Source organism: Eschrichtius robustus, chromosome 15 (genome assembly GCF_028021215.1).
Source record: "Eschrichtius robustus isolate mEscRob2 chromosome 15, mEscRob2.pri, whole genome shotgun sequence".
In the NCBI taxonomy this organism is placed as follows: domain Eukaryota; kingdom Metazoa; phylum Chordata; class Mammalia; order Artiodactyla; family Eschrichtiidae; genus Eschrichtius; species Eschrichtius robustus.
The window spans coordinates 73655562-73668163 of record NC_090838.1 but is presented as its reverse complement, the minus strand read 5'-3'; positions in this window follow the sequence as shown (position 1 = coordinate 73668163).

Genomic DNA, 12602 nt, shown 5'->3' with positions numbered 1-12602 from the left:
ACTTAGAAAAATGGTACAGATGAACCGGTTTGCAGGGCAGAAATTGTCATAGATGTAGAGAACAAACGTATGTACACCAAGGGGGCAAAGCGTTGGGGGGAGGGTGGTGTGATTAATTAGAAGATTGGGATTGAAATATATACACTAATATGTATAAAATGAATAAGTAATAAGAACCTGCTGTATAAAAAATAAATAAAATTAAATTCTTTTAAAAAAAACCTTGCATTTATGATAATGTTTCTAAGTTTGTAAAGGGGACAGGAATTTGTGGGAAATTATACAGGATTGCTTCAGTTATCTCACAGAGATGGGAAACAGCACAGTTTTCTTTTGAAAGTACAGCTGGGACTTCGATTACTGGGTTTTGTCTTTGGAATAGTGCTTGAGAAATAGGTGAAGGAGGGTATGGGGTAAAATACATGATTAATAAATAGTTCTGAGGTCATTCTCTAGTTTGAAATCCAGAAATTTTAGTGATGACCATCTAGTTGAATGATTTTTTCCACTTGCATTTAGTAATGCAGATATAGGGTTGTAACAGTTACCTAAGTTTTATTTTTCTTATTTTTTTTTTCTCTTTTTCTGGGTGGATATGGCATGAAAAATAATTAGGAGGCTGGCCAGAGAATATGTACATGTAATATAGAATGCAAATGGAATAGGAGTTTAGCCGATTTATATTCTTAGAAACACTGAGGGATCAGAGGAGCATAATTTTATGAGGTCTAGAATCTATGAATGACTGGGAGTGAGAAGAAGAATTAAACAAAGTTATGAAGTTGTGGCCAAAGATGGTAATATTGGATTTTTTTTTAATATTTATTTATTTATTTATTTATTTATATTTTGGCTATGTTGGTTCTTTGCTGCTGCATGTGGGCTTTCTCTAGTTGCAGCGAGTAGGGCCTACACTTCATTGCAGTGCACGGGCTTCTCATTTCGGTGTCTTCTCTTGTTGTGGAGCACAAGCTCTAGGCACACGGGCTTCAGTAATTGTGGCATGTGGTCTCGGTAGTTGTGGCGCACGGGATTAGTTGCTCCATGGCATGTGGGATCTTCCTGGACCAGGGTTCCAACCTGTGTCCCCTGCATTGGCAGGCGGATTCTTAACCACTGCACCACCAGGGAAGTCCCAGTAGTATTGGATTTTAATATTTATATGGTGAAGAAGCCTTTGGGGATGAGAATACCTAGGTCACTATTTTCCAACATGTGATCAGGAGAGCTACCTGAATCAGAATTGCTTGGAGTTTTTATAACTACGTAGGTTCCTGGATCCATGATTATTTACAAATCATCGATGAAATAATCACTGATAAAAGTTATGACAAGTAAGGGCATGGCAGATGTTGAGGTGAAGTTAATTGGAGTTTGAAAATTATAAAATAGTGAAGAAAAGATTCTAAAAGAGTGAAAGCTTAGACCTAATTGATAAATGTTGGAATGAAGAGAAAACATTTTTAAAAAGAATAATTACTTTCTTATTTTATTAAATAGATGAATGTAGCCATATGTATGACTTTCCTTGCTAATTTTTGATGATATGATTTATTTAGCTGACATGACTGGATTAAAGAACCCATGCGGATACAAAGTTGGAAACCAATGAATCAGAGATGAAGAGTAAAAGCTCAAAGACAAAGGATGAGCTCTACAGAGCAGCCACTGTTTTATTCAATATTCTCTCATCAAATAGGTATGTCTAGTTCATGATTAATGTCACCAGCCTTTGAACGTTCGGTATTCCAGAACACCCAAAATATCTTAATTCATAATTCTAGTACTATCATCATTGCCCCATCCCTATCCCTAGGAAGTCAACTGGTAAAATGAAAAGCTTAGAATGGTATTGAACTTTTATTTAAAGGAAGTAAGATGAACACTTTGGAAGAATGATATAAGGCCTATTTGTACTTCTGGAGCAACATAGCAGGGAACAGAGAGAGAATGGGACTGGTTGCTGTTATGAGAGCCCTGGTAAGACCAATACGCATTCTGAATACCGCATGACAAAATCCAGACTTATTTCCCTACTCTTTTTACTATTATGAGGAAGTGCATTATTTGGTTCTTTTCCTATTCAGAATTAGATCAGGAATATATAAGACTAAAATTCAAGAGTTTGGCAGCCATGACTTCATCTGGAATGGAAACCGAAATTCAGAAATTCAAAGGCAAATACATTTAACTTTCAAATGAGTCACCAATTGATGTTAGCATGTCCTTTCATTTTCAATTTTTCTGGTGTGGAAAGAAGTGTATTCACCGTGGAAGCAGTTTTGCACAAAGGAAACATGAGGAGGTTTGACTGATTATTTGCAGCAGAGGAGAACATGTATTTATAAGGAATTAAACAAACAGAAAATAATCAAAATCACAAATCTAGGGACTTGAAAGACATTGGATAGTATGTAATGAAAGGTGGGTTTTAAATATTAATATCAGCAGTAGAGAGCTTTCTTTCTTTTTCCTTGTTTTAATTCCTCAGTATTAGAACTTTCCAGACCAAAAAAAAAAAAAACAAACATAGACTGAAACAATTAGTTAATTGATCTCATTCAACTTGGTTAGAGTTGCTAATAGAAGGATTCCACTGTGTTCCAGAATTTTGGATTACACTAGACTCCAATAAAAAATAATCCTCATATTTTAGCCTGTGTGTGTGTGTGTATTTGTGAGAGACAGACAGAGAGAAGAAGAGGGAAAAACAGGAAAGGAGAGAATTGGGGTATGTATGTGGTGTACGCATATAGTATTACATGGGCATAGTCTACAACTTCTTTTTTTATTGGCTACCTTGATGATGGGCTTACTGAAATAGAGGAGGTCAGGCACTAAGAGTTAAATTTACTGAAGCTATTTCAGATCCCCAGATATTTTCCTTCACATATCTCCTTTTTGAAGCAAGACTGAGCTGTGATAGTACAGCCATAGAATGTTGCAGTGCCCTTTGCTGTGCACAGAAATAGCAAGTGATTAAAACATAACCAAAATTTTCAAAATAATTTGATTAGTTTACAAATTTATACCTAAATGAAAATTTACTAAGATGCTCTTTGACTCTGAGGTAATAAAGACAGGCAAATGCATGTAGTTAAAGTGTATAAAGAACAAAATGAAATATAGACAAATTGCTACTGCTAGCACTAACTACTGTGTAGTTTCTAATCTAAGTTTATTCACTACTAATTTCCTTAACCCAACACAAGAAATCAATCAAATAAATGGATCTTGTGTCACAATGTTATATCTTAAAATATTCAATGTGGTATTTTGAATGTTATTAAACATAAGCATGGGGTTTTTTTTTATATTGTTAAAATAACTTGAAAGCCATAGAAATAATACCACCAAAACCTACACTAAATCAGAGTTTTAGCAACGTGGAACAAACTGTGCAGCTACACTGTTTTTCAATGATTAGTGAGCAAAATCCTATTGCAAGGAGCCCACCTGAACCATGCCACCACTTGGATACCCAGTTGGTCCCCTAGAAATATCTTCAGTTAAGCAACTAAAGACTTAATTCCTGGCATATCTAGCTGATCGAGGATACTGTTCCAGGTATAAAGCCAGCATCTATTCTGATAGGTGGCTGCCACACCAATTGTTAACGATTCTGAATGTTGCATCTGTCCTAAACTATCATCATTTGTACTATTCAAATATTTGAAGATGATATAGCCACAAAGAGCAGTGAAGAAAAAGGAGAGTAATTCTTTTTCTTTTATAATTTATATTGATGCCCAAACCCATAATTTTGGGAAGTGTATCTGAATTGCATGCATCAGTGTGGTTTTGATAAGCTATTTGTACTAAATGACACCAAAACAACACACTGAACAATTGCAAGGGAGTACATTCAATTAGAGAAAGGCAACAAAATAGCTTGGGACTTGGCGTTTGTCTCAAGTGCCTAGTGATGATTTGGCCTTGTTTGCTAAACTCATGCTGGTTAGTCTCCCTGCTGGCCATCAGATGGAAGGAGGGAAAACAGAGGAGACAGCTGGGCCTGGACACAGGGGGCATGCCTTAGGACCCATTATTGCTTAGACAGCATATGTGCAAGAGAGAAAGGAAACCTCTGCAGGCATGTCTGGACCTCATCTCATGTACTAGACCATATCTCACAATGCCACAATGATATGAAAAGGAAGGAAGGAGAGAGAGAGCCACCTCCATGCACATCTTATTCAGCACACTTTGGTCCAGTCAACAGGTAAACGACCATCCTGCAATCTATCACTCAGCTTAGTATTACTGTAAGTGTATCTTTCTTAACAACTGAAGAATTTGACTGTATCCATGCCTACAAATAATATAGGGATAAAAGTATAGTGTTTTCATATATGTTTCTTATATTTCACACATCATACTTTTATATTCGTTTTTGCATAAATGCCGAAGGTGACAGAATAGAGACTATAAAGGAGAAAGGTTGATCGCTGATGTAAGACAGCACAAGGAGACGGAAACTTGAAAGGTGAAATCTGATCCTTAGTTTTAGGCACATGATTTTCTTCCCACCCTCATTTTCCCCAAGTGTTTAAAAGAATGATGTATACTAGAATTTTTTTTTTTTTTCTATATAGAATCAGAGCAAGGAAATTTACCTGGAGGCTGTTGATGGAAACAAGCTATGGATCCTGTAATACCCATAGTTGCTGAAAAGAAATATTTGCAGTCTAGTTCAAAACACTCATCTTTGAGGACAAGATCTTCTGGAGAGAGCTCAAGAAACACTGAAAAATACTTATTCTAAGAACATTTTACTTTATTTAATTGATTTTTAAATTTTTCTTTATTTTCTTTCATTTTAAAAAAATTTTTTATTGGAGTAGAGTTGATTTACAATGTTGTGTTAGTTTCAGGTGCACAGCAAAGTGAATCAGTGATACATATACATATATCCACTCTTTTTTAGATTATTTTCCCATATAGGTCATTTCAGAGGATTGGGTAGAATTCCCTGTGCTGTACAGTAGGTCCTTATTAGTTATCTATTTTATACATAGTAGTGTGCATATGTCAATCCCAATCTCCCAATTTATCCCTCCCCCCACTTACCCCTTAGTAACCATAAGTTTGTTTTCTACATCTGTAACTGTTTTGTAGATAAGTTCATTTGTACCTTTTTATTAGATTCCACATATAAGTGATATCATACAATATTTGTCTTTCTCTGTCTGACTTACTTCACTCAGTATGACAATCTCTAGGTCCATCCATGTTGCTGCAAATGGCATTATTTCTTTCTTTTTTATGGCTGACTAATATTCTATTGTATATATGTACCATATCTTCTTTATTCATTCCTCCATTGATGGACGTTTAAGTTGCTTCCATGTCCTTGCTATTGTAAATAGTTCTGCAATGAACATTGGGGTGCATGTATCTTTTTGAATTCTGGATTTCTCTGGATATGCCCAGGAGTCAGATGGCTGGATCATATGGTAGTTCTATTTTTAGGGTTTTAAGGAACCTGCATACTGCTCTCCATAGTGGTCATACCAGTTTACATCCCTACCAACAGTGTAGGAGGGGTCCCTTTTCTCCACACTCTCTCCAGCATTTATTGCTTGCAGAATTTTTGATGATGGGCATTCTGACTAGTGTGAGAGGACACCTCATTGTAGTTTTGATTTGCATTTCTCTAATAATTAGTGATGTTAAGCTTCTTTTCATGTGCTTTTTAGCCATCTGTATGCCTTCTTTGGAGAAAGGTCTATTTAGATCTTCTGCCCATTTTTTGATTGACTTATTTTTTTTTTTTGATATTAAGCTGCATGAGCTATTTTTATATTTTGGAGATTAATTCCTTGTCGGTTGATTTGTTTGCAAATATTTTCTCCCATTCTGAGGTTTGTCTTTTTGTTTTGTTTCTGGTTACCTTTGCTGTGCAAAAGATTTTAAGTTTCATTAGGTCCCGTTTGTTTATTTTTGTTTTCATTTTCATTACTCTAGGAGGTAGATCCAAAAAGATCTTGCTGCGATTTATGTCAAAGAGTGTTCTGCCTAAGTTTTCCTCTAAGAGTTTTACAGTACCCAGCATTAAATTTAGGTCTTTAATCCATTTTGAGTTTATTTTTTTGTATGGAGTCAGGGAGTGTTCTAATTTCAGTCTTTTACATGTAGCTGTCCAGTTTTCCCAGCACCACTTATTGAAGAGACTGTCTTTTCTTCATTGTATATTTTTGCCTCCTTTGTCATACATTAGGTGAGCATAAGTGTGTGAGTTTACTTCTGGGCTTTCTATCCTGTTCCAGTGATCTATAGTTCTATTTTGGGGCTAGTACCGTACTCTCTTGATGACTGTAGCTTTGTAGTATAGTCTGAAGTCAGGCAGCCTGATTCCTCCAGCTCCATTTTTCTTTTTCAAGTTTGCTTTGGCTATTCGTGGTATTTTTTGTTTCCTTACATGCTCATATATTTATCTACATCAAATTTCTTTTAATTTTAGCTAGTTTAAGATTATCTAGTAATTGTCTTTGATTAGATTTAGATATATTTTCAGCAATCTATTTTCAGAAAATGTATTGGGATGAAACATTTCTATAGATAATAAATCATATTCATAGGTGTTGATTTTTGAAATTATTTATCCAATGGTCATTTTATAACCAAGCTCTGAAGGAAAGTTAGTCTAGCCCCATATATTTCAAAAGCATTGTTGTACCTTTTAATCCATACAAGCCCTGAGAATATGAGGGATTTTAAATTGAGATTTTTATGTTGTTTTGTTTGTTTATCATGTTCACTTTATCCTGCTCACTTGTGTCATATATTTAAACCAACCACTATTCCTTTTGATTGCCCCCACCTATAGATTTTTTAGCCACACTTTGTCATTAACTTAAGGTTTTGTTTTTTGTCACCTGACTCGTTGTCTTTCTGTTCACCTAAAATCTAGTAATCTATCCTACAAAGTAAATTCAACACCCAAACAGACATCCAACATGTGAATTCCTTCATCCCTTAACATTTTCAACTCCTGAGACCTTCACTTTGACTCTATTTCAACACCTAGTTTCCAGAATTATCTATATTGCTGCAATTCTGAACTCTTGAAATCAAATATCTCAGTCTATCTCCCAAATCCATCCTTGCAGCTCTCACATGTGGCTGCCCAATACATCTGTTTTGGAATCTTACCAAGAATTCAATCTTATTACTTCTCTAATGCCTCCATGTTGATTAGCATCCTACCCAAATCCTCACTACTGTATTTTCTATCTTCCTTATTTTCCTAAATTCTATGGTACAACATTTTAATCATTCTCTTGCCAACATCATCAAATTCTTTTCCTGATTTGCATTTTTATTACATGCTGCCAGTAAAATTGCAATTTTGCAAAAGTCTAAATATTGGGTTCTCAGCTTTTCAACCCAGCTTTTAAAAACCACATCTTTAGGTAAGCTGGTGGCATCATACTGCCCATGAATCATTCTGTATTAATCTAGATACAGTACCTATTTAAAATATTCTCTAATTTCCTAAAATAATCTATTCCACCATACCTGCCCCTTATTCAAAGCAGCATGAGAGAGAAATAGGAGCATCTTCCCAGGAATATCATTCACTTTTTGCAACCACATCACATTGGAATGTTATCTCCTGGTAACACCACTTCATAATTTTCTATCCTATATCTTTGTACTGACTTATTCCTAACAATGTTTAAGGGTCTCACACATTTGAAAATGCATTCCTTTACTTCATGTTTTCTCCAAGATAATAAGCAAAAAATCAACAACTTTTTTTCAACCTTTTCATAAATAAGCTGCCTGAAACAATTTTATATATCTGTTGTCTCCAATTTTCACCTTCCTTGAACTCCTACAATAAGGAATATGAACTACCACTCCAGGGAAACTATTCTTGTCTAAGTCACAAAAGGCACACATGTTGTTGGTTCCAGTGAATACTTACAAGTTATTACATGTGACCTCTCTAAAGCATTTGACCTTGTTGACTGTACAGTAATCATTAAAATATATTTTGCAGCAAACAGCTTAGTCACTTAGTTTGTTAAAGTGTCTGTCTAGTAGTAAAATGTGTTTGCCATTGACCTGTAGACTGCTATACTCTTATTATCCTCCCAATGCTCTGAAAACTCTTGGATTTCTTATTAGATTCTCTTCTGTTACTCATTGTTTATATATTGGGCCTTTTTTTAGAGGTTTTTCCCTTGGAACTTTTGTTCTTACCGTATATATTTTCTTGGTAAGCCTATTCCAATATTTTCATTTGTTAACCTTTTCCAGTCCAAATATACCCAAGAGATTGAGTACATTCATATTATTAATAATTGATTCTAAAAGTTATTTTTTACTAGAGACAAACTATCACTTCAATAAGGATTTTGAGAGATGTTAATGTATAAAATATATAGATTGAAAGTGGTACCCTCAAAGGGATAATGGGTAACATTGGTTTAGTTTTTGATTCTAAACCCAAAGCCCATACATTAAAACTCCTATTAGACAGGGGCTTCCCTGGTGGTGCAGTGGATGAGAATCTGCCTGCCAGTGCAGGGGACACGGGTTCGATCCCTGGTCCAGGAAGATCTCACATGCCGTGGAGCAACTAAGCCCGTGTGCCACAACTACTGAGCCTGTGCTCTAGAGCCCGGGAGCCACAACTACTGAAGCCCGCATGCCTAGAGCCTGTGCTCTGCAGGAAGAGAGGTCACCACCATGAGAAGCCCGTGCACCACAATGAAGAGTAGCCCCCACTCGCCACAACTAGAGAAAGCCCATGTGCAACAACGAAGACCCAACACAGCCAAAAATAAATTAAAAAAATAATAAAAATTTTAAAAAACACTCCTATTGGACATATCCACTTGGTATTTTCTCTGACACTTCAAACTCATCTTGTAAAATACAAAAATCATCACTTCTCATTCCTTTTATATTAACCAGGGTAATAAATAGTATAGAGGCTACAACAAACAATCCTCTAATTTATACAACAAAGATTAACACTGTGGTGGGTTGAGTAAATTTCCCCCAAGATTTACAGGTCCTAATCCCAAGTGTCTGTGAATATGTTACTTACATAGTAAAAGGGACTTTTCATATGTGATGAAATTAAAGTTTTGGAGATGAGGAGATTATCCTGGGTTATCTGGGTGAGGACAGTGTAATCACATGGATACTTGTAAGAGTGAGGCAAGAGAGTCAGAATCAAAGGAAGAGATGTGACAACAGTGGAAGCAGCGGTAACAGAGAAGTAGTCTGAAAGTTACTGTGCTGCTGGCTTCAAAGATGAAGAAGGGGACCATGAGTCAAAGAATAGAGGCAGCCTATAAAAGATGGAAAAGGCAAGGAAATGAATTGTCTCTTGGAGTCCCCAAAAGGAGGCAGTCCTGCTAACAACTTGATTTTAGACTCAGAAGACTCATTTCCAACTTCTGATGTGAAGAACTGTGAGATAATGCATCTATGTTATTTTGAGCCACAAAGTTTGTAATACTTTGTTACAGCAGAAATAGGAACTTAATACAAACAATAAAGATTTACCTCTTATAGCTCCAATCCAACGCAGATTCTCCTTGCTCTCCTCCAAGTGATGCAGATTTCTGTTATTTTAAAAGTGTAGTTCAGATATCACCATAGAAGAGGAACAGAGATTCTGGACTATCATGCTTGAAGCTTTATGGCAAAGCCTGGAAATGGGATCTATCACTTCTGTGTACATCTCTTTCTAATTATAAGGGAGACTAAGACATATAGTTTTTTATGTGTTCTCATAAAAAGTAACTGACATTGGTGAATATTAACAGGTCTCTACCATCATCCCTCCTCCTGATCACCAAATACTCATTTTATTCTTTCTCCTGAACATAGAACAAACTCACTTTCTCCCTAAAAGACACTCCCAAATTCCCATCTAGTCACTGCATTCAGGCCAAGGGTAAGAATTTCTGGATAATGCTCAATTATCGCCATTAAGTCTGGATTCCACCCCCACCACCCCTGGCAACCATTAAGCTAAAAAGGCAATTTATCTAAATTCCACTTCCATTTATATCCCCAGTACACAAAGATGTAATAGGGACAAGATAACCTTAATAAATCATCCCATTCAAAAGAGAGAAAAATGGGAAACACATAGCAGTCAATTTTTAACAGCAATTCTGGAATACTTCTCAACAGATATTGTGAGGGCCCCTTTGCCTATGGTGGCAGAGATTTAATCAAGCTTTGATTTTACCCTCTGGGAGGAATTGCCTTGTGCCTTGTTCTTTATAGTCACATTGTCTAATGAACATTTTAGAAAGATACCTACTCATAACTTTCATTAAGTTACATCTGAAAAATTGTCTTTTTCAAGGTAGTCACCATTAGGTTGAAAAGGAGAAGCTTGGTGCTGAGAAAGCAGAGAAATAAAGCAAATTGGAGAAGTGGGTAAAGGAAAGTACTTTGGGTAGATCTCCTGAAACATAGGTCAACAGGAAACAAATAACATTTTAAAAGTTGTATTAGAATTATATGGCCAAATACTCAGCCCAGACTCCCTAATCCCTGCAAATGCGGTGGTGGGGGGGAAGCTAACTGTTCAGAAATTAAAACAGACTCTGAGCACTCAGCTTTCCATGACTAGAAGGCAGGTATTCAGAACTATGTAGCATCCCTGGAGGTATATACATCCAAAAAAGAATATAAGTACTAATATTTTTTAGAGTGGATAACTCACAAAAAGAAGCTATTTCACAACAACAGAATGGTGGTGAAAAGTTAGATAGGTGATGCTAGGACTTACTATGATGATTTTTAAGCTCTATTTACAGTTGAGTTACTTAGTTTACTATGATTATTTTTCCTTTTCTATTCTCATCACCTTTAGTTCTTCAAGGCCAGTGCATTCTATGAAAAGGGCCCAAAGTGTTTGCATATTTCAGTGGGAAATCAGAAGAGTGCCAAAGCAGAAGGGTATCTTTGGGAGAATAATTAGTGACCAGAAGTAAATGGCCAGAAACAAACACTCCAGCAATGAGTGCTGGCATATCATCAACCCATAAAAGGCAAATGAAACCCATTTATTTCTGCTGTTCATTATCCTGGAATCAGAGCAGGTCCTCAATTTTTTTTTTTTTTTTCTGCAGGCTGCACAGAGTATTAAGAAGACACAATGTCTGGGTGTGGACCTCATCTCTTGCACCACATGAGGTCATGTTTTTTACAGCATTTCTACATACACCCAGATGACAATAAAAAAGAAACGTTATGTGGTCTGAAACTCAGTTTGTTTTTTTTTTTTTTTCAAACAGAATAAGTTACCAAAAACATGGTTATTAGCTTGGGCAGCAATTACTGGAACTGCCCATTATGACACCCATCCCTCTCTTCCTCACACCAAGTAGAGAGTAAGGAAGATAAAATCAGCAGCAAAGAAATAAAGAAAATATATTTTCTTCATATACATAATTTAATATGTAGGTAAATGTATGATCTCACTAGAGTTATACTATGATTCTTCCATTAATTGCAAAGTTTTAAGTGAGAAATTCAATTACTTTAATTACTTTATATTATAATGTCCTCATTGATTAAGTGAAAACAGGAGACACTTTGATTAGGTATCTTTCTTTTCTTACAATTATGTGTAAGTCCTTTTATCTTCAAGCCTGTTTCTTCTGCCATACCACTTGGATGTCAAGACTAAGAGGATCACATCCAATTTAGTCTTTCTTTGGTGAGTTTGTTTGTGTAACAGTATAGATAGTTTTCTCAACATGCAGACAATTAGAAGGATGTGCAGTTAGGTTCTACTAGGTGGGAAGAAAAGTAAATGCCTTCAACTTCAGCATAAACGCATTAGCTCCATGTGAAGATTTAAACCATCTAATTTGCATAATGAATATTTTATGCCACTTTATTTGCACCTGGTTTACAAATTACTAAGCATTTCACAACAATTATCAATGATCGTATCAAAATGTCAAATATCCCTAAGTGACATTTTGCTAGGCAGTTATCAGAAAGATGTTTTCCCATTGATTTGTGTTGACAGTTTAATTTGCTGCAATTTATTATGTAAGGAGAACTATTGGAAAATATGTCATTTTTTTGCCTTATTCTGGTCAAGAAAAGAAGAAGAAAAAAGGTCAAGTTTAGGCCTTCAAAATCACCATATTTAATGTTATAGCATAAAGAAATGTGTACATCTTTAAAATATATTTATTACAAAAATAATTGTTAAGTTAGAAAATACAGATAAGCAGCCAATATACATTGTACATGCTAAATTTCTCTCCATTAATAAATTTATTTCTGTTATTATTGGTTTTTTATATTGTGTCTCTATTCTTATCGACAGTGAGATCAAATATACATCCAGTTTTGTAATTCAAACTTCATTTATCAATACATCATAAAATAAGTTCATGCAGATAAATATTTCCAATAAACAATTTACCCTCTGTATTGAAATTCATTGTATTACACTGTAATTTATCTAAAGAAAACCCTATTTAGATAATTATAATATTCCCAATTTTGTTCTAATGAAGACTGTTATGAACATTCTTGCATTTCAGTCCTACCATAGACTGTATATGTTTCCTTGACATAAATATTTCAAAGTGGATCTT